Genomic DNA, 25,531 nt, shown 5'->3' on the forward strand with positions numbered 1-25,531 from the left:
TGTGTGACCCACTGCCTTTGAAGGAGGAGGATTTCAGCTCAGCAGAAGGCACGCGCACGCACACACACACACACACACACACACACACACGGACTCGTGCGCCCGTCGCCAAGCCCCCGAAACCTCGGCCCATGCGGAGGATGCCAGCAGAAAGCTGGTGACGCCCGTCATCCAAACTTGGCCTTTTAAATACTCAGATGGTCTCCAGACATCCTAGCTTGAGAAGAATTAGGGACCGTTAAGGTGCTCCGCTTAGGATTGGTGGTCTCAGAGAAAGCCCCGCCCCCCGCAAAGGTAAAATACAGCCCCCAGTGTTCTCAAGGTGCCGTGAGGCAGCAAGGTTATGATCACGAATCACGAACGCACACGCTGTGATGGACATGCGTCTGGACAGAGCCTGAATGCATCCTGTGTTTATCTCAATCGACGACATGTTCGGTCTCTGGAGATCGGAATCCATGGAGGCGCATGGCCCTCTGTGCCGGAAACATCTGAGGGATCCCATGTCCTGTGGCGGCCGCACCTCCTGCATGAGCGCCCTGGGGTCAGAGGTCACAAAGTGCCGGCCTCCTATCGGGCTATTACATATATATTTATTTTTTTTTGGTCGTGTTGCACAGTGCAGATAATCGAAGCGAAACCCTGATGCTTATCTCCTCCATTCCGCATCCCTGAACGCAGAGTGTCTGTGACCTGTGGCCGCTGTCTGTCCCCCCCACCCCCGCCGTGCCCCCCCCCCCCCCCCCCCCCCCCCCCCCCACATCGCACCCTGCCGCAGCTGAGACTGGAATGGGATTCGGCTCGGGTGCTGTGCTGGTTTCCAGCTCTAAGCTCGGAATGGATCGAGGAGTTTTCGCTTTCACGGCGTCTCCGCTACGTCTGGCTGAGTATCTAAGAGGTACTTTCCAGGGAGACGATAATAATTTCTTTTTTATTTTAAAAATTAATAACAGAAAACTATTGGATATCTATATGGATAATATATGATGGCTAGATCGACATATAGTAAGATTACTATACTGTATCTATAGCAACTAGATGCGGATCAATCATTGTGTTGTGATAACACAGCAGGAAAGCCTCATTTCCTAGGAGCACTTTGAGTTTAGCGGTAGGAACTTTACGTGTGCTGGAGGTCGCTGAGGGAGGAGCGGGCATGTGTGCAGATCTCTGGGTGGTACCTGGTTGTCATCTTTGGCAGGTTTTGGAAACAGTTACTTGTTTGGTATGAATAATGTTGCCTTTGGGATTTTTTTTGTTAGCTTTTTCTTCTTCTGGTCTCCTATAAATCTGCCTGTAACATTTAACATGAGGCCATTTCTTCACGTACCTGCAGGGGGCGCCCCCGTGTGCAGGTCATGACCCCGGTTATGATTCAGTCTGAGAAGGAGCAGTTCTGAGCGTGTTATTATTTAGGATAGAGCAACATGGCTCTCCGCATCTCCTGTCTCAGTTCGGAGAGATTAGGGAGGGTTAAAATAGCCAAGTTGAGGAAGATTGTGTCTGTCCTCTGCTTTTGATTGAATATCTTCTGCACCAGAGCAATTGATCCCCAGCGTCTGGTGACTGTTTTTAAAAATGACAGGCAGTGGAAGCTGGATGTTTTTAGCTGATCATGGGGCAAAAGCCACGAATCCCAGAGCAGCTCTGACTCGTACTGAAGTGGGCAGGCTGCTCATTGTCCTGCAGACCCTCCTGTTTCCAGATCTGTTATCCTTGTTCTGTTTTTTTGTTGCTTTCTATATGGACTCAGTATCACAAGGTCAGGTGGAATTCCTTAATTTAACACGCCCAACCCTATGGACTGAAAATACTGGCTAATGACCTGAGAGCCACGCCCCAGGAGCACCACAATGAGCCGATCTGATTGGCTCAGCCTCTGATTGACAATTCTAAAGTCTGTCCCGCATTTAATCAGTGTTGATGTATCACGGCTTTGCAGAGCCACTGGCACGTTACAGTGTGTCGCGGGCCCCGCTGAACGAGGCAAAGCCCGACTCTGTCTGCTTGTGGGCAAATTTGATCTGCTGGTGCAATATGGAGTATTAGGGAAGTTTACACTCAAAGGAGATTCTCTCTGTTTATTTATTGCATATAAATGAATCCCTCTTCTCTAGCTGGGAGGGTGAGATTGCAATATGGTTTTATTAAGGTCTTGTTTTGAATTCTCAGTGTGGGAAGGTACTGCCCTTTCATATAGTGTGTGTGTGTGTGTGTGTGTGTGTGTGTGAGAGAGAGAGAGAGTGAGAACTTCCCTCCTAACTTTCTGTCTCTTACCAGCTACACTGCATACATGTAACTAACAATCAGTGCAGATTTTTAATTCCTGTTTCTACATTTTTCTTTTTCTATTCTTTTGCTTTTTTTTCCTTTCATCTAAACTTTTTATTTGTAATAAAGCAAGATGAAAAAAACTGTATGAACTATGAAATAACACAATATTTGCTAGGCCAGAAGTAATAATTATTGTAAATAAGCTTTTTTTTCTCTTTGGATTAAAAAAATGAATTAAAATGGTTGTATATTGTGTAGAAAACGAACACAAAAGCCATGAATATTGTGACGCTTGTAATTTTGTTTTGTGACCACTGTGTATCATTGTGTACTCCAATGTGCAAAACGTGTGAGATTACAGTTTTTGAAATTCTTTTTTTAAATCTGTCAAACTCTTACCATCCTCTTCTTTATTTTTGTAGTATAATCATGTCGGAAAACTGATTGTTACCCTCATGAAAGGTTTAACTCCATTTCAGGAGGAAATATGTGTACTAAGTATTTGTAGAAATAGCACTCAGTCTTTCTCTTATTTTTCGTGTTTTTATTATTATTAATTTGTGTTGGCTGCGGTCAGGGAAAAGGCGGTTTTCTTTAATTCTGCATCGAAAGGGCTCATCTGAGGACTAACAGCGTATTAGTCCTCTGTGGGTGTTTATGAACAGAACCTAAAGCACTCGTACTTTCCATGGGAGGGTTGGGGGCGCCTCCATGCATGTGGACCCCCCCACCAGTCCTGTGTTGTGTGTGTTTATTTTTTATTACATATTTTTTTTATCCACTCAGTCTCAGAGGGTAAAAACCTAGTTAAGAGGTATTTTGTACTGTACTTGTTTGTTTTTCTTTTATTGTACAGAAATATTTCTGACTAGAAACATTTTCTGGGGAAGAAATTTTCTTAAAAATCAAAGATTACAATAAGGATTTCCTTAGAAACGCCATAAATATGAAATTTCTTTTTTTTTTTTCCCCCAGTCTTTGATGTAATGTAGTCGTTTTCTGAACGGTGTTAAATCCTCTCCCTCTTCAATAGCTGGACAGATATGTAGATTTATTTATACATTGGAGAGGAAGATTGCTTTCATTCCCCACAGTCTGTCATTTCTTACGATTTATCGATGGTACTTACTGGAGCTGTCGTCCGGACGACGCTGAAAGCTCTCCTACAGAACTTTAATGTGCCGACTTGTCCTTTTTCTACCTTTTAAAATTTTGCCCAGGTGAGCTGGGTGATTAATTATATTTCTAACTTTTTTCTGCAGAGGTGGTGATTTTCGTTGCGAATGCTATAGGGGGGGGTGGGTTTGGGGTGGGGGGTTGGGCTGGGTTCCCAAAAATGTCTAGTTAAATGTACATTTGTATGTTTTATCTTTCCTGAAATGATTTGCATTGCCCAGCAAAGTCACTTAAACTTTGATGGTGAAAAATGAGGGAGATGCTGGATTGCTGAGGTCAGAGGTCAGAGGTCGGAGGATCTCCGGGGAAATCAGGATTGACATGGAGAGAAGCATGGCTCAATTATATCTGTGTTTTTATTCTTTATTTTTTTTCAGGTAAAATAAAGGTTTATGTTTTTAGTTTTTATTCTGAACATTAATCCAAACCTTTTGCACATCCTTGATATTTAACTGTCTTTAAAAAGAGAAAATGACAAGAAAAAAAAATTGCTGTTTGAATACTGCCAGTTGATTAATAACGATTATGCATTGACTGAAAAAATAAGCTAATTTTGGAGGAAATAACTTTGTAATATTTATCTCTTGCAAGCTATGTTTAATAAAGGATGGAGCAGTTTACAGCCCGAGTGCTGCGTGTTTCTGGGGTGCCCCTGGGCTCCGCCCCTGGGGGGCGGGGCTGACTGCGGCCTCCTGGATTTTCATACGCAGATCCATGGTGATGGGGAAGGCAGTGCTTTAGCTGAGCTGGCTCATCGCTGATCTGTACTGTGGACGCCTGTCTTAACTGGTGCGGACTGGTTTCTGATGGGGACCCAGTGAGGGTTCGGATCTCCAGCCGTCTAGGTTTCTTCATTGATACTGTCATCCTGGTTTGGGCTGTTTTTTTTTTTTTTTTTTTCTCTCCTTTCAAGTCCAGGAAGTTTTAACTGAAACGTAACGAAAATTGATGAGCGAACCTACCACACTTTGAAATTTAGGGAAGCTGTATTAAACTGATGGCTGCCCTGCCGTGTGCTCCGGTTGTTCTGGATGCATCCTATGCAGGCTGTGCTGGAGATAGTAACACCTTAGAGAGCATCCCGATCAAATCTGGCAGCTTCCTAAATTACCGCTGGAGAGCTGATGGCTGCTTGGCACGCGCAGGTTAACCTGTGTAATTTGCTTACTCCACTCACATTTCACGATCTACATATGTGCATCAATCCTTAAAACCTAATAGTCACCTTACAGACATGTTTTAAGTCCTTGCAGGTTGCATAGCACATTTTTAATCCTATATTTATTTCTTCAAAGAGTTTGAATGCAGCCTGTTTCCTGAGCGCACAACATCAAGACTGGTCAGGATCAGTCACATGTTTGCCCAGATACATGCATGATTCTTGTGTGTGACTGTTTCCGTTCATAATATCTTTCAAATATGGAAAAAATCAGCTATACAACAAATATCAACATAACTATAGGTTATCACACATACTGTATGATGGGGGGGGAAAAACGTGCAGCTTTCTGAACTGAACGTCGTCTTCTGGACAGAATCTATAGAACAGGTATAAATGTCATTATAGCAACTGGAATCATGCATAATTACCCTATGACGTATTTATCCCAAGCTTTAACTTAACACTTTCCAGGATATTTAATTTATTATCACAAGCTGGAATTTACCTACACACTGGTAGAAACTGGCTTTTTGTTTGATTTCTTGGTTTTGTTAGACAAAACCAAGACAAGAACCTAAGTAATCAGTCTTTCAAACCAGATGTTTCCAATCAGTCCCGGCACCAAGGGGGGTGAAAGGGGTCCCCCTCAGATGGACTACCCCGCCCCTCTGAAGATTAAGGCCTGATTTTTATTATTGATTTTTTATTATTTCAATTTAAAATGCTAATACCTAATTCAGCTCATTATAATTCGCTAAGACCTAGCCTGCGTTTCCAAATTGTCGCAAATCGACTTGATTGGCTGTCTGGCTGAGCGCGAGCTAACTAACGTAGCGTCAGCTTGTTGGGTTGTGTTGTCTGCGGTGCACTCTGAGTTGGCAATTTTCTCACGGTATTTCAAGAAGGTAGCTAACTTAGTTATCTAGCTTTTTAACAAACACGCACCCATTAATAGCCTGCCGAAAGGACAACATTTCCAAATACATTGCACTTCCTGTCTATGATTCAGTTCTTCAGTAGAGACTGACTCAGTTTCCTGTTGCATGTGTTTGTTACCAAAGGCAAAGGCTTCTCCAGAGCCTTGTACAGGTAACTTGACCCGGTGACTGTTGCTTCAAACTCTCACATGCTTTATGTCGGTAAACATTGTTGGCTCGGTTGAAATCAAGCTCAGAGAGTTGCTGTCATACAATGGTGCATGGATCGTACGTGTTTCCTCAGGTTTGTTGATCTGTTACTGTGGGGGGTGTGACGATGCACTTGTTAAGCATTTGTAAAACTGTGCAGCATGCGTAATTTTTTTGGGTCATTTCACGGCCCCCTCTCTGCATTTCAGTTTTGATCTCCAGTTCATTTTCCAACTCTGTCTCCAATTCTGGCTGAAACATGCCCTTTTATTGGCCTCGACATTAATTATTACATCTTAACCCGGTAGTGACCACACTCAGCCACATCTCCGGTACCAATTCATCTGTTCTGCTATACTCATGTTTTTTTTTTGTGTGTGGCTGAGTGGGCTAAGCCTCTGCTTGTCATCAGAAGGTCACTGGTTTGAGCCTGTCCTTAGCAGACTATCCAAGTCTGTAGGCCTGTCAGCAAGACCCATAACCCCCAGCTCCATGGGTGCTGCTGCAGGTGGCTGCCCTTCGCTGTCACTTACCTACGTGTCACAGAGAGCAAGATGGGGTAGGCAGAAGGAGAATTTCTCCATGGGGATTAATTAAGTGTCATTGTTATTAAATTAAATTCCCATGCACTTGCAATATTGATCCAGCAGATGTCGCCAGGTGCTCATCTTTATATTGTTCTAATTCACTAGGGCCTTGCTAATGGACCTACAGACATGCTGAGGCCAGGCTCAAACCAGCAACCTTCAGATCACAGGCACAGAGGTTTACAGTGGGAATGAAACATATGATATACACCCCTGTTAAAATGCCTGGTTTTTGTGATTTCAAAATTTTACCCACCTTTGATGTGACCTATAACCTGTACAGTTCAATTGAAAAACGAACAAATATGTTAGGGGGAAAATATAAAAAATAAAACACATACAATAAGCTGAGTACAACCTTAAACTAATACTTTGTTGAAGCACCTTATGATTTAATTACAGCATTCAGTCTTCTTGGGTAGGAATCTATCAGCATGCAGCATCTTGACTTGGCAGTATTTGCCCACTCTTCCTTGCAAAAGTGCTCCGATCTGTCAGATTCTGGGGGCATCTCTTATTCATCTCTCTTCAGGTCACCCCACAGATTTCCAGTTGGATTCAGGTCCGGCTTCTGTCAGGGGCAAACCTTTTTGATTTGGATGGGTGCTTGGGGTCATTATCATGCTGAAAACTGAAATTTCTCTTCATCTTCAGCTTTCTTGCAGACACCTGACGGTTTTGGGTCAAAATTGACTGGGATTTGGAACTTTTCATAATTCCCACCATATTGACTAATGTCCCAGTTTCAGCTGAAGAAAAACCCCAAATATCCCCGTTTTCATGTCCACTGTAAATTGTTAATTGGTTACTTGCCTGCATTGTTTTAAGAACAGCTGTCTAAATAACAGAATATACAGAAATTTGGTTCCTTTGATAAGGGGTATAAAAAGCATGATTTTCACTGCTCCGACATCCTAATATTTTTTCCATTGACCTATTGTCTCTTGAGAATTGGGCTAAAACATCAGTTATTGTACAATACTGCAGACCTATAATAATGTACAATGTACTTTATTATTACTGTACTTAATGTTGATAATGTCTTACTGTGCATAATTTATAAAATCCTATATGTAAGTACACAAAAATCACATTATATATGGGGTCCGCAGATGGTTTGCCGTTATCTGGGGTTTCCGCCATCCATGGTAGGTCACCCGCGGATACGGGGGAAGCATCTGTAATGCCGTTTAATAAGAATATGAACTGGAAGTCGTTACCCAGCTTTAAGAATTGTACACTCATAATCACTTTTTCCCCAAGGCTTGTGTTGCATGATAGGGGTAGTTAGACAGGGTAGATACAGGCAGCTAGATATAAAGTAAAAGCAGCTATATTTGGGTGCAGACGCTCACCATCGACAGCTGCTGCACAGTAACACTCACCAGAGATCTGTCTGGAAATGTCTCCGGCCTGTAGCGATTTTCTCCGTCCGTGTGGGGAATTGATCCATGTGGTGAAATTCTCTTCTTGCCTGTCTCACCTTGCGCTCCACGAGACACGTGTGTGTGTGTGTGAGAGCAAGCTTGGGCGTCAGAGCATAGCGCAGGGACAGCCAGAGCGCGCCGCCTCTGGACCTGGGGGTTAGGGGCTCACGGTGCTTTGATCTGGCAGCCTTTTAATCGCTGCCACAGATTCCTAACCCACTGAGACACACGTCGGCCCTGCAAAGGGACTTCATGCCTCTGTATCAGGCGACTTCTCACCTTTTATCAGACAAGGTTGCAAACTTTAAACTCTTTATGCTATAACAACATCGCTGGGCTTTCGCATCAGTCCTGTTGCTTTGACCTAAGGACCATGCAGTGGCTTTTTGTGTAAGAATAAAGGCTCTGGTGAGATCCTGTGGGGTGCGGACGAGTCCACATTCCTTGGGTATGGGCCAGTGTAACACCATGCCACAGTTCTGGCAAAGTGCTTAATCTGACCCACTTATCGCAAGATCAAGGATGCTGACCTTAAAACGGCCAGGTGGGGGCGCTGTAACCACAAGCGTCTTCATGTCTTTCACTCCGTGTAGCATTTTACACTATGTGATTTAAGCTGCACTAAATATTGAGTATTCTGCACTAGTGCACCCCTTCCAGTTCCCCTACAACAGTGGCTTCTCACTATGGTATGCTTTCCACCAGTGGTGCTCATAGCGCCCGCAGGTCGTACAAAAGAAGTCAATGGTAATTTGTTACCATGATTCAGTTTACCGTGATTTTTTTTTTCACCCATGTGGTACTTGGCTGCTATGGTTTGATCTGAAGTGATACTTGGTGCCAAAACCACTGCGCTACAGGGTCATGCAAACTTTTGATACACATCAACAATAATGAAAAATATGGCAGTTGAAAGAAAAAATGTGAAGGATAGACTAAGGCAGCCATTGCACATTAACTTTTCAACAACCATCCCAAAGTTTACAATAGCATTTTACAACAATGGAAGAACTTTCATTTAATAAGTCATGAGAATAAGGTGTGACTGGATAGTCATGCAGTGACTATATGGGCTTGTTTGCGTAATATTTTGTTGAACCTGTATAAATTCTTATGGGAACTCTGTGTTTTTATATAAATGAATGAAAATGTGGAAGCGTTTGAATGTGTACTTTGAGAAGAGACACAGCTCTAAGCAGGTATAAATTCATAATTATGTTTACCTCAACTCCTATCTCATTTTATTCCTTGGTCCGGAGCTGGACCCTTTCTTCACCAGTTTCGATCGAAAGTAAAAATACGCTGTGGCTGGGTCTGCATGGACGAAGAAAACCCCAAAATCCATTTAGCGAGGGTTCATATTGCCACACAACCACGTATATGGTGTTTCGATTAGGTTCAGAGTAGTAAAACTACAAGCTACAAAACACACCTATGTAAAGAAATCGTCTTAACTGTGTAATGTTTAAATGCACCACTATGCTACGTAAGCAGAGAAACTTACTTATTTACTGAAATCTAATATGTCTAACAGCTAAGGTGATATTTCACTCGATTTGCACCCGAACCGCAAAAAAGAGAAAATCCGCAACCGAAGAGAAATCATCACGTAATTTAAATAGTGATGTGAGTATCGATTCATGTAATTTTGACGTCGAAGTTGCAATCTTAAAACAGCATATGCACGTGTGTATGCCTGTGTTTTACGGAAATGATGGTGAAAACAGTGCTTGATTTTACGTGCCTCTTTTTCACCGTCATTCGCGAGAACACGGAGTCCTAAGGAACAACCGCAGCCTGTGTTTATGTCAAACTGGCACGTACTGAGGTCTGTGACAGACAGGGGCCCTGTGCCTACATACACTATAGTATAGGGGAAGTTTGTGAGGGATAGGGGGGGCTTTCTCATTTGCAGAAATGCATTGTTTTATAATGAATAACTTTATAACAATATTGTACTATATACGTGTTTAATGCACGAAAATGCACCGTCGATTAGGCCACTTTAATCCGTGCATATTTATATAAAAGAGTGTTAGGTTGGCACGCGGCGTTTTTTGTGTTATGGAAACACACACGGGTTGGTGGCGGTAAAATTGCAATATGAAGGTTACCTAAATAAAGTTGAAGGTTTTAGGTTTGTCGGGTGTTCTGGTTTCGACGCAATAACATTTTGTTTGGATGTTGTGCAGAATTAGAGTCTTCCTCCCCCCCCCAAAGCAAACAGTATCCACCCATCTAGGGCACGTTGAATTTCACACGGCAGATATGAAGTGAATGTATGCAAAACGCTTGCACGCCTTCATACCATTAGCTCAGCTACGTGTCTTCCGCGTATTGTTCGAGAGTACAGTTCATCTGTCGGCCACAAGGGGTCAGTCAACCGTTCTTTTTTTAGTACTGATCGTCCACAGTCTCAAGTGTAATTATATTGTAATGCGCTCAGTTCAATTCATTATTATAGCACCTTTCACAACAAAGCCGCTCCAACGCACTGGATGTCTTGTAATACATTCCTACATCATATATACAGAATAATTCAAAAACAAGGAAAAGGGAAGACACAGAAATTAAAGAATAAAGCAAGAAGACAATGGAGGAGATGAACCAAAAATTCCCGTGTTGGGAGAAAAATCGTCGTATGCATTGTATCATTACACAAACCAGCGTCGCGTATATAGCTGACAGTGTGAGAATGCTGTTTGAACACTTCTATTAGTAAAAGAGTGCAATGAGTGCATTAATGAGTCACGTGTATAGAGGAACTGACTGTATTAATTTCACTGCATGTATTCAAGAAACTGCCAAGAGCAAATATATACATATATATATATATATATATATATATATATATATATATATATATATATATATATGAGGAACTGCCTGCTGACGTGAATGAACCAGAATTTGACCTTAAGATAATGAAGGCTGCTTAGAGTGTCATGGAGCACAACAGAAAGGGGACTGAGCTCCTGGGGAGGGGGAGGGGGTATTCTTTGGGGGTTTCATTGCTAATGGGATTTTATGATGGCCCAACATGTCAGACTAAGACAAAAGCATCAAGGCATTCCTGTTGGAATGGGTGATGTTTTCAGGCTCTGAGCTGAACTGTGTGGTAACCTTTAGTTCTGAGGTCCCGTGAGGCAGCGTGTTATGTTGCTTCTCATTAAAAATATCGCATTTCACACACATCACACCAAAATGCAATATCACTGCTTTGCACTGAACTATCAGCCTTAGATCTGTTAGGACCCTTGTCTATGTAACCACCACTACCTCTTGCCTAAAAACATAAAAGCTGGGAATTTCTAATTTACTGCAGCAAAAAAAAAATGTTAAACAAATGAACCACATTGATTGTAGATTCAGCAGACCGCAAGCTGTGGAAGAGCTGATCTTGGTGAATTTGCAATGGAAGAAATGAATTAAATGAATGGAAAGCATTGATTTTTGTGCTTCTGCATCGAGTCCGACATCAGCATATGGCAGATTCAGCAGAACACGCGCTACAGAAGCCTGATCAGCAGTGGGCTTGTCCCCACCTTCACCATTTAGAGACATGCAACAATGACCAAGAAACACAGGAGCAGATACGACTTCATTAATAACCATAAATACAGACTGATAGAGAGATAGCTGCTGTCTGTCAGGGTCAGCACCCGTCTGTCCCAGCCTTTCGTGTCTCCTCCCCGTTTGGCCAGCAGGTGTCGCTGGCCATCCTGTTCTCCCTCTGCTCTGGTCCTTCATGTGTTTCCCTGCTTCCTCAGATTGCTGTGTGGTGCTATGGGCTGAGTGTGCACCTACTAACCTGTCAGTTGTGTGTTCAAGTCCACCTGCCTCTGTTTTTGTATTTAGTAGATTTTGTTTCCTTAGTATCAGTTTTTCTAGTTCCTGAGTTTTGGGGTTTGCATTCTGTTTTGGTTTTTGCTTTGTGCCCTTGGTTGTGTTTTACCTGTCTTTGTTATTTCCCTAGTGTTGGACACTGTTTCCTAGTTCCTGAGTTCCATGATTTAGTTTATTAGATTCACCTGTGTGCTGGTTCCTGAGCCCCTTGATTGTTCTCACCTGTCCTGTGTTTCCTTGTTAACCCTCTATATTTAAGTGCCTGATCCTGCTCTGTTCCCTGTGGCGTCATTAACTGTGTTTGTCTGATGTTGGGCATTCTGAGTTGCTGTGTTGCCTGCCTGCCTGCCTGCCTGCCTGCCTGCCTGCCTGCCTGCCTGCCTGCCTGCCTGCCTGCCTGCCTGCCTGCCTGCCTGCCTGCCTGCCTGCCTGCCTGCCTGCCTGCGTAACTAGTTTCCCTTCGTAGATCATTTTTGTTCTGTTAGTTACATTGTTTGCCTACATTGTTCAGTTTTGACCCCTCGTGGTCTGTTTGTTTTGTAGTGTATTCAGTTCCCGTAATAAACCCCCTGTTTTTGTGGAGCCACACGTGGATCATCCCCTTCCTTTCCTGCCTGTACCATGCCCGGAGTCCGTGATGGAAACTCCCCAAGTTGCTGAGGATGGTATGTATCTGGTAGAAATTTCTAAGGAAGAATTTTTTTTCTAAATGGATCTGAGACACTGATGTGGCATTGCATAGTTTTAAAAAATATTATTTTATTTTGGTTGTTTTGCATAATCTAATTTTAAATGCGGTTAAATTTCTCATGAGGAATGATCAAAAGAATTGAATGCTGTAAAGACTCAGTGTTTGAGTGGAACATGCCAGTGAATGTCTCCTCTGGCATGCAGTGAACATTCGCCATGGGGTGGTGAGAATAATGGGGCATTCTGATCTGGGAGTGCTCTGCCAGTCCCGGAGCGACCCCTAGAGGGGCTCAGGATCAGCGCAGTGCTTTGCTAGTCACGTTAGGGTGACCCCTAGAGGCGCTCAGGATCAGCGCAGTGCTTTGCTAGTCACGTTAGGGTGACCCCCTAGAGGCGCTCAGGATCAGCGCAGTGCTTTGCTAGTCACGTTGGGGTGACCCCCTAGAGGCGCTCAGGATCAGCGCAGTGCTTTGCCAGTCACGTTAGGGTGACCCCCCTAGAGGCGCTCAGGATCAGCGCAGTGCTTTGCCAGTCACGTTAGGGTGACCCCCTAGAGGCGCTCAGGATCAGCGCAGTGCTTTGCCAGTCACGTTAGGGTGACCCCGAAAGGTACACATTGCACAGTGGGTCTGCTGAGGCCTCACTGCCCTGAGGGTACAATCCTGACTGCAGGCTACACACTTCAATCATCCTCACTTGTGCTCAATCTCCAATGAGCATCATTTTCTCTCAATGAAAATCCATTTGTTGACATAATAAAACTTTAATGATCACCAGAGGGAGATTCTTTTTCCACTTAATCCACCTTGCTTTCCATGACACAGACGTGGGAGATATGGGTCTCGCTTTAGGACCTGTAGACGTTACTATTCCAGCAAGGCTGCGCATAAACCTGTGACCTTCCGCTCGCACACAGAGGCTTAGCCCACTGCGCCACTGTATCCTGTCACTATAGCTGTGGTTTGGCGTATATGAGAGAATCGCTTTTTCTGCCCCACAAGAATAATGATTTAATTGTCGCTGGAACAATAGGGGACATTCTGTCACTCTCACATCTTTCCAGGTTCTGCATGAGAATACCACGTTTGATTTATCTCGTTTATTTGTTCTATGACTTTTTTTTTTTTGCTGATATGCAGCTTCACTTCTTGACGCCTACCCTCTGCCCCCTGAAAAACGGCGAGATCATTTCCTGCTTCTCCTTTTGTGGGAGTAGCGCTTTAAAGCACGAGTGTGGAAGGCTCTGTTTGTCCATCTTGCAGCTTTCACTTCCTCTGGCACATTTTCTGTTTCTACCAAGTCTTAATTCCCATTTCAATAAACAGAGCATGTAAACTTTTAGCTCATCCAAAGACTTCTACCATCTCCAGGGAGACATTGTTCCGGCTGTGTATTATAACATACTTATAACCAGTAAGTATCCCGCTGTAGGTATTGCACATAAATGACAAAAGATTAGTTAACGTTTAGTGGCAGTGTAGTGCAGACGCTAACAGAAGAAGTACGAAGGTCTCTCTGTCTGGTAACCATGTATCCTGCCCACCAGGGGTCTGGAGCAGCGGGGGCCAGACTGGCAATGAAAAGCAGCCCAGGAATTTGACACCCACTGAAGAAGGAGGGGTGGGGGGTGCTTGGCGGGAATAGGTCCTTTTGGTGCTTTAGCATGCGGGGGGGAATCCCTTGTGGTATATTTTGCCAATTATTGGCCCCCAATGACTTGCCTCAATATCCTTTAATCATCTTATGAGATCAACCCGGAAACGCGCAGAGATTAACTGATGGGTTGGCCAGCCCTGGTATACGATGCCATGGCGGCCCTAGTATACACCAAACGACATGTCCTTGCAGTAGGAGGAAACCGGAGAACCCAGGGGAACTCCACTGCACCCAAGAAGAACAAGGAGAACGTGCAAATTCCACGCAATGAGAAGGGGGGGACTGCCAGCCCTGTTTGTGGAGGTCTGAGGCAGCAGTGTTCCCCAGTATGATCCCCCCCGAATTAAACATGCCATTTCCCATTCCTCAAATCCTCAAACGCTTGTAAATGTCCAAAGTGACTCAGATACTGTTGCAAAAGGCTACAGTGGGATTGTGAAATGGCACCAACTTGTAACCTTTGAGCTGCTGGCTACCAGAATGGATGCAGATACCAGGGATTCCTCAGGCTGCCCCATGGGCCCGCAGAGTCTTTGCTGGCTTTTATCCTCCCTCAGCAATTGAGGAATTAGCCTGGACCAGGCCTGCTGGTTTAAGCAAACAGCTAACATTAGACCAACCAAACTGGACACATTATCATTTTGATAGATTTTCAACAATTGACTAAAACAATTTCTTTATATAAGCAGAACATGCATAAAGCACCTGTGTTGAAGTTAATTTTCTAATTTTATATATTTTGAATGTATTTTTATATTTATAATTGACATAAGCACCAATACTTTATTTTGAGGAGCATGTTCCAGTTTTTTTGCTTTCAACCTGAGGGAGGATTCAATTAGGCCAACACAAAGGAATGACTGTATAAAATTGAAAGTCCAGATTAATTTGTCATTTGAATAGTGTGTAATTGAAAGGCAGGTGAGTAATTAAGAGCCTAACAGGAAGACAAGCCTGCACACTCAGTCGGCTGCCTCCGGCAGGCCAGCAGACACGTTCTCCGGCACCGTGAGTCACTGCTGCTGCACCGGCCCTTGGCCCTCACCTTCCAGACGACAAAAAAGTTTCCAGAATCATCCTGCAGACACTCTTCCGAGATTTTTCCTCCGGGTAGGAATTAATTGCACAGATAGATTTGCACACTCACTCATACTTAGCTCCTGGTTTATGGGTTATATGTCACTGTTTATTATATACTTTCTTGTCACGGGTGGCCTGACTAGCAAGAATTATTTACAGAATAATTACAGCCTGCAGACTGTGTACAGCGTTAACCCAGACATGGCACTGCCAGTGAAACACGCCCAACTGGCTCCTTGTTGACAAGTCGAGAACCGGCTGCTAAACAGCCTTCCCCAGAAGGCTCAGACTCCCAAACAATAATAACCAGGTGAAAAACAAACCGATAACCGACCTAGAGAGCCGCCCAAGGGCAAAGCACCAGGCATGTTCTCATTCCTGCTAGCTCTGCCTCTGCCCTGTGGCATGCATGCCCCGATGAGGTGCAAGGGAAGGGGTTAGGTGGCAGGTGTAACATAAGCGGAAAGCAAGGCATGATTTATGCTCGCGCTTGACTGCAAATGCTTTAAATATCAAGGGAAGCCACAGTGTGTCTAAGAACAGCAGCTATCAAAACTGTCCATGGTTGAAAGTGCTTAGCCTAGCCTAGCTTAGCTTAGCTTAGCCTAGCTTAGCTTAGCACAGCTTGCTGGCTGCCTCGTCATTAGCATTTGCAGCAAAGAATATCCTTACAGCAGACTGGCGCCTTGACCCTCTGCGAGTGGTTGTTTGTGTCCCTAATTCAGGATGTGTGAGTGTCATTTTGCAGCTGCGGCTGTTGGTATTGATATTGTACCTCACAATCTCACAGTCTGTTGACACGGACTGTTCTGTCTCGTCGTATGCGCGTGTGAAGCTGTGTGACATGATCAGTAGTTCAGCTTTCCAAAGTACCACACACAACAACAGAGGCATCATTTAACGCTGATTCATTTGTCTCCTACCGTTTTGAAGAACTTCGAGCCAAAGAGAGTCTTTACTGAAACTGGAAAGAGTCAGAAACTAAATGTGATAGCAGGGAGGACTCTAGCCTAGCGTGCCATCTGTGTAAATGTGTCTAAAGGTGTTCTGCTTACAAATAGCTGGCTATGTTAATAAAAGTTCAAGGTCTCAAGCGCTGAGCTCTTTCTAAGACTGCAGTCTGCCATCAACACCAGTACTCATTTCCTTATTCACTGATTCTTTCACCTTCTCATGTAATCATTTACTCACACGAAGAAACGACAAACAGGTGCTATGCTGAAATGGATGTATTTTGGAATTATACAGACTGTACCAACATTGTACTAACTTTAACTAACATGAAAAAATAGGTTCTCAGGCTATTTATATGTAACATATACGATAATTTTCTTATTAAAAAGTATGTAAAACATCATGTTTAAATCTTTAACATAACTGAAATTGCATTAGAAACCAAAAGTCATAATCTCCTGTATATTACTAACCTAGATGGCCGTTTTCTTTCATATTGCTCAGATTCTTTATGGTTTCTGCCTGTCAGCTTGGGTCTCGTTGGTGTTCTGAGGTGGGAAGGGGTACCTGAACACACGCCTTTCTCCATTTGCTTATCCCTGTGTCTTAGCCCAGCACTGCACATATCATACCAATGACTAAACTCAGTAGACATTTCACATATTTGACAGACTTTTTACATTTTTGTACATGATTCTGTAGTTTCACTTTTATCATTTTTATTACCATTTATGAGTTATACTATATACTCTCGCACTAGGTAGGGCAGCACTGCCGGACAGAAGACCTCCCGAAATTAATTATTACAAACAACTTACTTACTTAAAAGAAATGATGATTATACTGTATGTGCATCTTGCCCTGGTGTCCTTAGTTACCTGGGAGAGGCTACAGGCCCCTCCTGCAACACAGTACTGGATAAGCAGCAGGGGGATGGATGGATGGATGGATGGATGGATGGATGGACAGACGGAGGAATGAATTCCCACCAACACACACATGGTGCTAGTTAGAATTTTAATTGCTCAACTGGGTCAAAACAGGAAGGAAGAGCTCACCTCTGCAGTGAGGCACATCCTGATGGGGATTTACTGAGCTTCTCTTGGGGTTTAGGATGCCAGCGGTGCTTTGCTGCTGGGGGGGGTTCAGTACAACCTGACACATAAGTGTTTGCCGGGAAACTGTTCAGGAAACCGTTCAGTCACAGCAAGCTGACATTTTTAATGAATACAATTACTGTGGAGCAAGTATTTAAATATATAAGAAAACCATAAAGTAATTTCTGTGGAACTAATCAAATAAGAGATGCGGTGAGGTGTGACTGAGGCCGACCCTTCCAGTGTCCCCAGTTCAGCTCACTCCAGTCTGACAGCAGGGGCACTTAAAGGCAAAAAAAAATAGGTTAGGAGACTGGAAGGTTACCGGTTTGAATCCCATGACTGACTGAGCACCAGTATCACTGTTCAAAAAAGCCCTTATCTCCAACAGCTGCTGTGGAGATCCTAGAAAAATGAGTGACCCTGTGCTTAGCCCCCAGGCTGCCCCCGCACCGGTATACTGTACATCTGAGTGTCTCACAGGAGACCAAGGTAGGGTGGCTGGAGACTGGATTTCACTGTACGATGACAATAAAGGTATCCTGTTCTTAAAAAACCCAACCCAACCAGCCCATGATTAGAAAGGAGCAGCTGGTGGATGGTAGAGCGAGTCGTCTTCGTGAACGGAAACACCGACACATCGCTCGATCCGTTCCTCTTGCATTATTCACATGATTAATAAGCACCAGGCTGCCCGCTGACGTCAGGCAAACGTAGCCTCATGGATCCTAATGACATTAAACATCCATTAGTAAAAGACCCAGAGCTGGTAAAGAGAACAGTGGATTGAAACCCAAAACTGAATGGGCTTTCTCTCCTTAAGGACGTATAGTGACATTTGGAAGGCATGTGACCATCATGCAGGCAGCCTAAGCCTGGAATTCCCCAGTGGGGTCTGGGGGGGGGGGTTTCCAGAGGCTGTTAAAATAGCCCTACTGTGTTGCCCTACCCATAGAATTTGTCTCTGTGGAGAGAGAGGCTCAGCCAGGGGCAGACTAACGTCTCTGGGGGCCCTAAGCTAACATGGGTAGGGGGCCTCCAAGTGGCCACTTGAGCTATTTTTTTTGGAGCCCAAAGAGAAACAAAAGAAATTAAAAATGATGGAACATCAAAAACATGTTAGTGTGGGGTGCCAGCAGTAACACTTACCAATCAGGATGGGGGCCAGTGTGATGTTGATTAAATTAACCAGTCGAGGGGAGGGAGGGATCATGCTAGTGGATTGATCGGCCAAATTTAACATATATTATATTATTTTAATTGTTATATGAATGGTTCGGAGTGGACATTTGATTTATGTGCTTAGTTACAAAAACAAGTCACGATCAGCAGGGGGCCCCCTAGAGTCCGGGGCATGGGGTTGTTCACCCTTCCACCCTTAAATGAGTCAGTGAACTTGTCCCTTTAATCTTATCAGATTTGGTGAAGCTCCGCTAGTGGGCCGCAAGTATCTATTTATAAGACGAGAGGGTGTAACCCTAACTTTAAGAGGGCCTGCCTGCAGCTGAAGACAATGCACCCAACTGCCAGGGGAGGTCCCATGCGCTGCCTGAATGAGGAGCGCGTGAACAGACCTTCTAACCAATCAGAGGACGCATGATCACTCCAGTGAACCAATGAGAACGGCCCGTGACTGTGAGAACGAGATACAGGATGTGGAGCAACCAGAGGGCTTATGAGTGTGTGTGGGCCCAAAGACAGAGGCGTGGCAGTGAGTTCTTCCCAGATAAATACGGTTCAGTTACACCGTGCCCCATGAAAAATCCCCTGCAAAACATGAATGTGAGTCTACAGACTGAACAATAAAAGTGAGCTTATGGATTTGAATGGTGTCATGTCCATTATCAGTGTCATTAAATCATTATGTGTTCTGTGGGGGAAGCTCAGAGGCGATGTCACGGTAATCAGCGGACTCTGCAGGAACATGGCAGAGAGCCGTCCGCTGGTCTCCAAGTCAAACAGGAAGCAGCATCAAGCTTTGCGCGCGATGACAAATACAACCTCTCGCTCCTCTACATCCCCTATGGCGCCGGCCTGGCAGAGCGCTGTTCCCACGCCGGCACAGGGCCTCTGGAGTCAGGCTGAACCCCTGCAAGGGTTCATTTAACAGCCATTTGACACGGCAAATGAGGCCGAAAAATGGTCTCCACAGCATCAAAATAACAGGTTTTTATTACATTGTGGGGAACAAATCTAATCCACACACACACACTTGTTTGTATTTATATCATTGTGGGGACTTTCTATTTATTTCTATTGCCGAAACACTAACCCTAACTAAGATAAACCTTAACAACTACCCAGCCCTAACCATAACCAAACAAGACTTTTGGCAATTTTAGTTTTCTTTTATTGCAATTACAGATTTTTATAAAATTGAGGTTTCTATTGTGGGCACCTGAAAAATGTTCCCACAAGCTAAAAAGTAAGAGGTTTTTTACCACGTTGTGCAGACATTAATGTGTGGTATATAATGAATACAAACCCATACACACAGATTGAAGGTATGTAAGACTAGCTGTCCTAGCCAGAAAAAAGCAGTGTTCCCGTATGTCTCGCTTTTCTCTTGCCTTCCCGTTGGCAGTAACCAGGGGAAACTGGTCCATTTGGCAGTTGCTCTAAAGCAAGCGCAGGAAATCAGTGGGAGAAGTAGGGGTGGGGGAGGACTGAGCATGCACTTCCTGAATGGCCTTGCACGTGAACATCAGGCTAGGCCAATCACAGCAAGTGATCAGAGGCTTCAGCCAATGAGAAGTCACCTTACTTCAGGCAGCCAGACAGAAGATGACATTATCTAAATGTAGTTTAAGAAAGTATTATCATAGCAACAGGGGATTTTTAAAAGGTGCTTGAGGCACAGTGTTTGACAAGGCAAGTGCTGCCTTTTACAAGCTTCTCAGTCTGAAGCTTTATGAACAAAATGATGAAAAATTATAAAATTTTTTTTTTTAAAGATCTCCAATTACTTCCTCAGGGAAAGGAATCCCCAGGAAGACAGGTACGCTGAAGCCCCACTCTGAAGCTCCATGCTGACACCCTGATTCAGCCTCACCGGGTCTCTTATTCCTCTCTGTCTTCATGTTTCAGGACAGCAGTCCTTGGCTCTCAGCGTCCCTGATCCCGCACTTATTTACATACCAGGGCTCTGCGTGCCGTCGACCTGCTCCAAACTCTCCATGTTTGGTTGCTGTGTACAGCTCTGAAGTACCGTACCATACAAGGCTGGAATTTCTCCTGCACTGTGTGTGTTTTGTACGACAAATCGAATGCCTCCCTGTTCAATAATGTCTTCATAGCCTGCCCTGCTTGAATTCATCTGTTTCTAGAGTTCTTGTGAGTTTTCCTCATTAAAAATGACTTTGGACACTTCAGATTTCCAAAAAGCTGGAAACAAACTTGTCTGTTATACATAAACAATCATGGAAACCTGCTATGAGTTTCTGATACAGCTGGACTGTGATAACCGCATTTTGATTCCAGCTTTGAACTTTTTTGCTTGAATAATAAAAAAGAACTCCCCTTTTAAAGAACAAGCTTCACGATTAATGTTTGCTTATTCAGTTCCTGAGCGGAATTAAAATATGACAACGTATGAAATACAGGTTGTGAAATAATGCACAGCAATCTAAATCTGATTTTAACTGGTTTAAGCACATTCATTTAGAAGGACATGCCTGTTTTAGTAAGTGCACTGCAGTTTATGCATCACAGTTTCCCCTGTAAGTGGCGGCTCAGGTCATTTCTGATTGGTTGCCTCCTCATGATCACTCGCAATCTGATTGGCTGGGAGCCGTGTTCACATGCACGGCCACCCTCCCCGCACATGCATTGTCTCAGGAGACACGATGAATCATGATAACGCCTCTATACACAGAGCTGAGAGATATATGAGTACCTCATCCTGGAATCTTTAGTAATTTCTCTGTCTGACTCCAGTGCTTGACTGAAATTTCATCATACATAGGTCTATCATAATACGTACATATTTTTTTTATTAAGACTAAGTCTCCTGTTCCTATTCAATAAGTACATTACCTCAGCTGGAATTATAACAGAGAATACATTACCTTGACATAATAATTATTCTGTATATTATATCCGCTTATACATATGCTTTTTAGGAAGAAAATGTGTCAGACATATATGGTGCAGTAGAAATAACAAATACTGTGACAAAGAAGTTGTGAAATGTTGCCTGAAGGCAAAGCTGATGCAAAGTGACAGGAGCACTGAAGGTTCCCACAATAACTGTGACAAAGGCACGAGGTGGGAAATACCACCTTCTGAAGAGGAAGGCAAGGTGGATTCCCCATTTCCTCACCTCAAAGCTGCTGGGCTCATACCTTCCTGCAGAGATACGCGTTCACCAGCAGGGTGGCTCACAGCAAATGCTGCCATGTGGTCCAGCGATTCTCTCCTTTTGTTAATGTGAGTGATTCGGGAAATATGGCAGCAGCTGAAACTCATTTATGTTTGGAAATAAGGACAAAAAAGACAGTCAGGTATTTCTATATTACTCCATCCATTCAGCTTTCCACCACTGAACCTGGTAGGTAGGGGTTAGAGTCCCCTTTGAGGCAGAGGCTGGAGTCCCTGGTGATGTAGGGGCTGGAGTCCCTAGTGATGTAGGGGCTGCAGTCCCCTGTGAGGTAGGGCTACAGTCCCCTGTGAGGTAGGGGCTGGAGTCCCCTGTGAGGTAGGGCTACAGTCCCCTGTGAGGTAGGGGCTGGAGTCCCCTGTGAGGTAGGGGCTGGGTTCCCCTGTGAGGTAGGGATTGGAGTCCCTGGTAAAGTAGGGGCTGTTGTCCCCTATGATGTAGGGACTAGAGTCCCCTGTGAGGCAGGAGTTAGAGTCCCCGGTGACATAGGGGCTGGAGTCTCCTGTGAGTAGTGGCTAGAGTCCCCTTTGAGGTAGGGGCTGGAGTCTCCTGTGAGTAGTGGCTAGAGTACCCTTTGAGGTAGGGGCTGGAGTCCCCTTTGAGGTAGGGGCTGTTGTCCCCTGTGAAGTAGGGGCTAGATTCCCCTGTGAAGTAGGTGGTTAATGCAGTTCTGGTGGTATTTTATTTTTTGTGTCTATTTTAAATTCTTTCTTTTTCTTCGTTTAAATTGTCCACCAGAAAGCTACCAGATCCTTTCCTTTTCTCCCCACCACTCCTGTGGCCGAGGGCTACTGGGTTTGAAGTGCTCCATTTTTAACTGAGCATAGCTGAATGCTCCTGTGGTCATATCATTACATCCTACTATTATTATTAGCAAATACTCTTCATATTAATCATAGGCCATTTTAGACCCTATATTTGTCTCAGCACCCCTGAAAATTTTTTATTCAAAATCCATTTTCACCTCCAGGCTCTTCACCAGTGTTTGGCCCAGATGTTCCTGTAGATGGTTAGGTACTGTAAGCAGTTTTATGGGTGACATTTGTTTGGATGGTGACGCAGACCTGCTTCCCATCCTACGTGTACATTTACTGGCTGCTCCTCACGCCCTGGATCATAACTGATCTTGGTTAGCTTGGTTAGCTCTGGTACTGACATCCTCCCACAATGCACCACTGTGTCTTTGTCAGCACTGTCACCAATAGGGCCTCTGCCAGTCAGCATATCACAAGATTCTTGATCTCGTTTTTTGTAATAACCAGGATAGGATTGGAAAATTAGAGGTTTTAGACCCATTGTACGGTAGTGATCATAACATGGTTAAATTCGAGGTTAATTTTAGTGTCCGAAGAGCAAAGTCTAAATTAAAAGTATACAATGTTAGGAAGGCTAACTTTAATGGTATGAGACGGAAATTAGAAACTGTAAACTGGACAGAGTTAAATAGCAAAACAGTTGAAGAGGCATGGGAATTTTTCAAAAGCACATTGTTGCAAGTGCAAGAGGACTTCATACCTGTTTCCAGCAAAACTAAATCTAGGAAACGACAACCAAGGTGGTTTACTAAGGAAATTAAGAATAAAGTCAGGAGGAAAAGGGCTCTGTTCCACAACTGGAAAATAACTAATGATTTCAAAATCAAGCAGGAGTATCTAAGTCTACAGGCAGAGTTAAAAAATGACATTAGGCTATCAAAGAGGGATGTAGAAAGAAAAATTGCATTGGAGGCTAAGCATGACAGTAAAGGTTTCTTCCAATATTTTAACTCCAAGAGAGCACTAAAAGCTGAAATCACTAATTTGCAGGATAGTAAGGGCCTTATAATTGATAACGAAATTGATATGGTAAACGAGTTTAATGATTATTTTTCAAGGGTGTTCACAATAGAGAACACAAGTAATTTACCACCAATTAATACGAATACAGCATCGTCTATGACCAATATATGTATAACTGAGGTTGATGTGATACTAAGCCTAGCTAAACTCAAAATAAATAAATCGCAGGGGCCTGATGGCATCTTACCTTTAGTCTTGAAAGAGATGAGGGATATTATTAGCCAACCTTTGACTTTAATATTCCAGAAATCGTTATCTGCGGGTGTGGTACCATCAGATTGGAAGCATGCTAATATAACACCCATATTCAAAAAAGGGGATAGAAGTAATCCAGCAAACTATAGGCCAATCAGTTTAACTAGCATTACTGGAAAAATAATGGAAGCTATAATTCAAGTGAAAATGGTAGATTACCTAGATGCAAATAACATTATAAAGGATAGCCAACATGGATTTAGGAGAGGTAGATCCTGCTTAACGAATCTGCTTGAGTTCTTTGAGGAAGCTACAAGTGAAATTGATCACAAAAAGGCCTATGATGTGATTTACTTAGATTTCCAGAAAGCCTTTGATGTTGTCCCCCACAAACGGCTCTTGTTAAAGCTTAAAGCTGCAGGAATTTTAGGAACTGTGGCAGCTTGGATCAAAAACTGGCTAACTGATAGGAAGCAGCGAGTAGTTATTAGAGGCACTATGTCACAGTGGGCCTCCGTTTATAGTGGGGTACCGCAGGGTTCAATTTTAGGACCACTATTGTTCCTAATTTACATTAATGATATTGACACGAATACATACAGTAAACTGGTTAAATTTGCAGACGACACTAAGGTGGGCGGGGTAGCAGATACTAATCTAGCAGCAGAGAGGCTTCAACGGGATCTGGATTTAATTAGCGAATGGGCTGATACTTGGCAGATGAAATTTAACACAGATAAATGTAAGGTAATCCATGCAGGGAGCAGAAATATACAGTACAGATATTTTATGGGTTCCACTGAAATAAAGGTAGCTGATTACGAGAAAGATCTCGGTATGTATGTTGATGCTTCCATGTCCCACTCTCGCCAATGTGGGGAAGCAATAAAAAAGGCGAACAGAATGTTGGGTTATATCTCTAGATGTGTGGAGTTTAAGTCAAGGGAGGTGATGTTACACTTATATAATTCCTTGGTAAGACCCCACCTAGAATACTGTGTGCAGGTTTGGTCACCATACCTCAAGAAGGACATTGCTGCCTTAGAAAAGGTGCAACGAAGAGCTACGAGAATGATTCCTGGTCTTAGAGGAATGTCTTACGAGGAGAGGTTAGCGGAACTGAATCTGTTCAGCCTTGAGAAAAGGAGACTTAGGGGGGATATGATTCAGGTCTATAAGATTCTAACGGGTCTGGATGCTGTTCAGCCAAATGACTATTTCAATATTAGTCTAAATACTAGAACTCGTGGCCATAAGTGGAAATTAGCGGGAGAACATTTTAAAACAAATTTGAGGAAGCACTTCTTTACACAGCGTGTAGTCAGAGTATGGAATAGTCTTCCTGCTATTGTAGTGGAAGCTAAAACCATGGGTTCCTTTAAATCAGAGCTAGATAAGATTTTAACAACTCTGAGATATTAGCTAAGTTCTCCCCAAACGAGCTTGATGGGCCGAATGGCCTCCTCTCGTTTGTAAATTTCTTATGTTCTTATGTTCTTATGTAAGAGCTTAGCCAGGCAAGACTCATAAATTTAACCACACGGGGGAAAAAAAGGACAGCAGCTCTGTGCCAAATAGATACGATAATGCTATTACAGCCCTTGTGGCCAGAGCCTTTGACCTACATTCATTGAACTGTCCAGAAACAGGTGCAAAATATGGATCTGGTTCTGAATTTGAGAAGGTGCTAATGAAGTAAGATCCTACCAATGGGACTGAAGCAATTTTAATGCCAGTGGCATTCAAATCATTATTTGAATGAGACTGTGGGTGTGGTGCAGCTAATAGGGGCTTTCATTCCAGTCAGTGGATTAGAGGTTCAGATACATAATATTAGAAACATGCAGGATGGACCTTTTGTGCTACAATATTTCATCATGCTCCCATTGATGTTTCGATTTCCTGCTCGTGTCATTCTGCCTCCTTTTGGTCTTCCCACAAATCTAGGCCATGCTACCTAACCGTGTCAGTACTGTTATGGCCAATGCTACTCTCTGCTACTGTCTGTAGCTTTGGAGTAATGCCACACCCAGTAGCCCTTTCT

The 25,531-nt window shown here is 43.6% G+C and overlaps 1 long non-coding RNA gene across 1 annotated transcript; it reads left to right on the forward strand.

Annotated features, from left to right (window-relative positions):
- The first annotated feature begins 9,280 nt into the window (after nucleotides 1–9,280).
- Nucleotides 9,281–20,507, forward strand: LOC111832805 (uncharacterized). The gene is made up of 4 exons (XR_011984981.1): nucleotides 9,281–9,379; nucleotides 12,143–12,264; nucleotides 20,051–20,074; nucleotides 20,164–20,507. It is a non-coding gene; the product is annotated as an uncharacterized lncRNA (long non-coding RNA).
- Nucleotides 20,508–25,531: the final 5,024 nt, after the last annotated feature.

The sequence above is a fragment of the Paramormyrops kingsleyae genome, chromosome 23, assembly GCF_048594095.1.
Source record: "Paramormyrops kingsleyae isolate MSU_618 chromosome 23, PKINGS_0.4, whole genome shotgun sequence".
NCBI classification, from domain to species: Eukaryota; Metazoa; Chordata; class Actinopteri; order Osteoglossiformes; family Mormyridae; genus Paramormyrops; species Paramormyrops kingsleyae.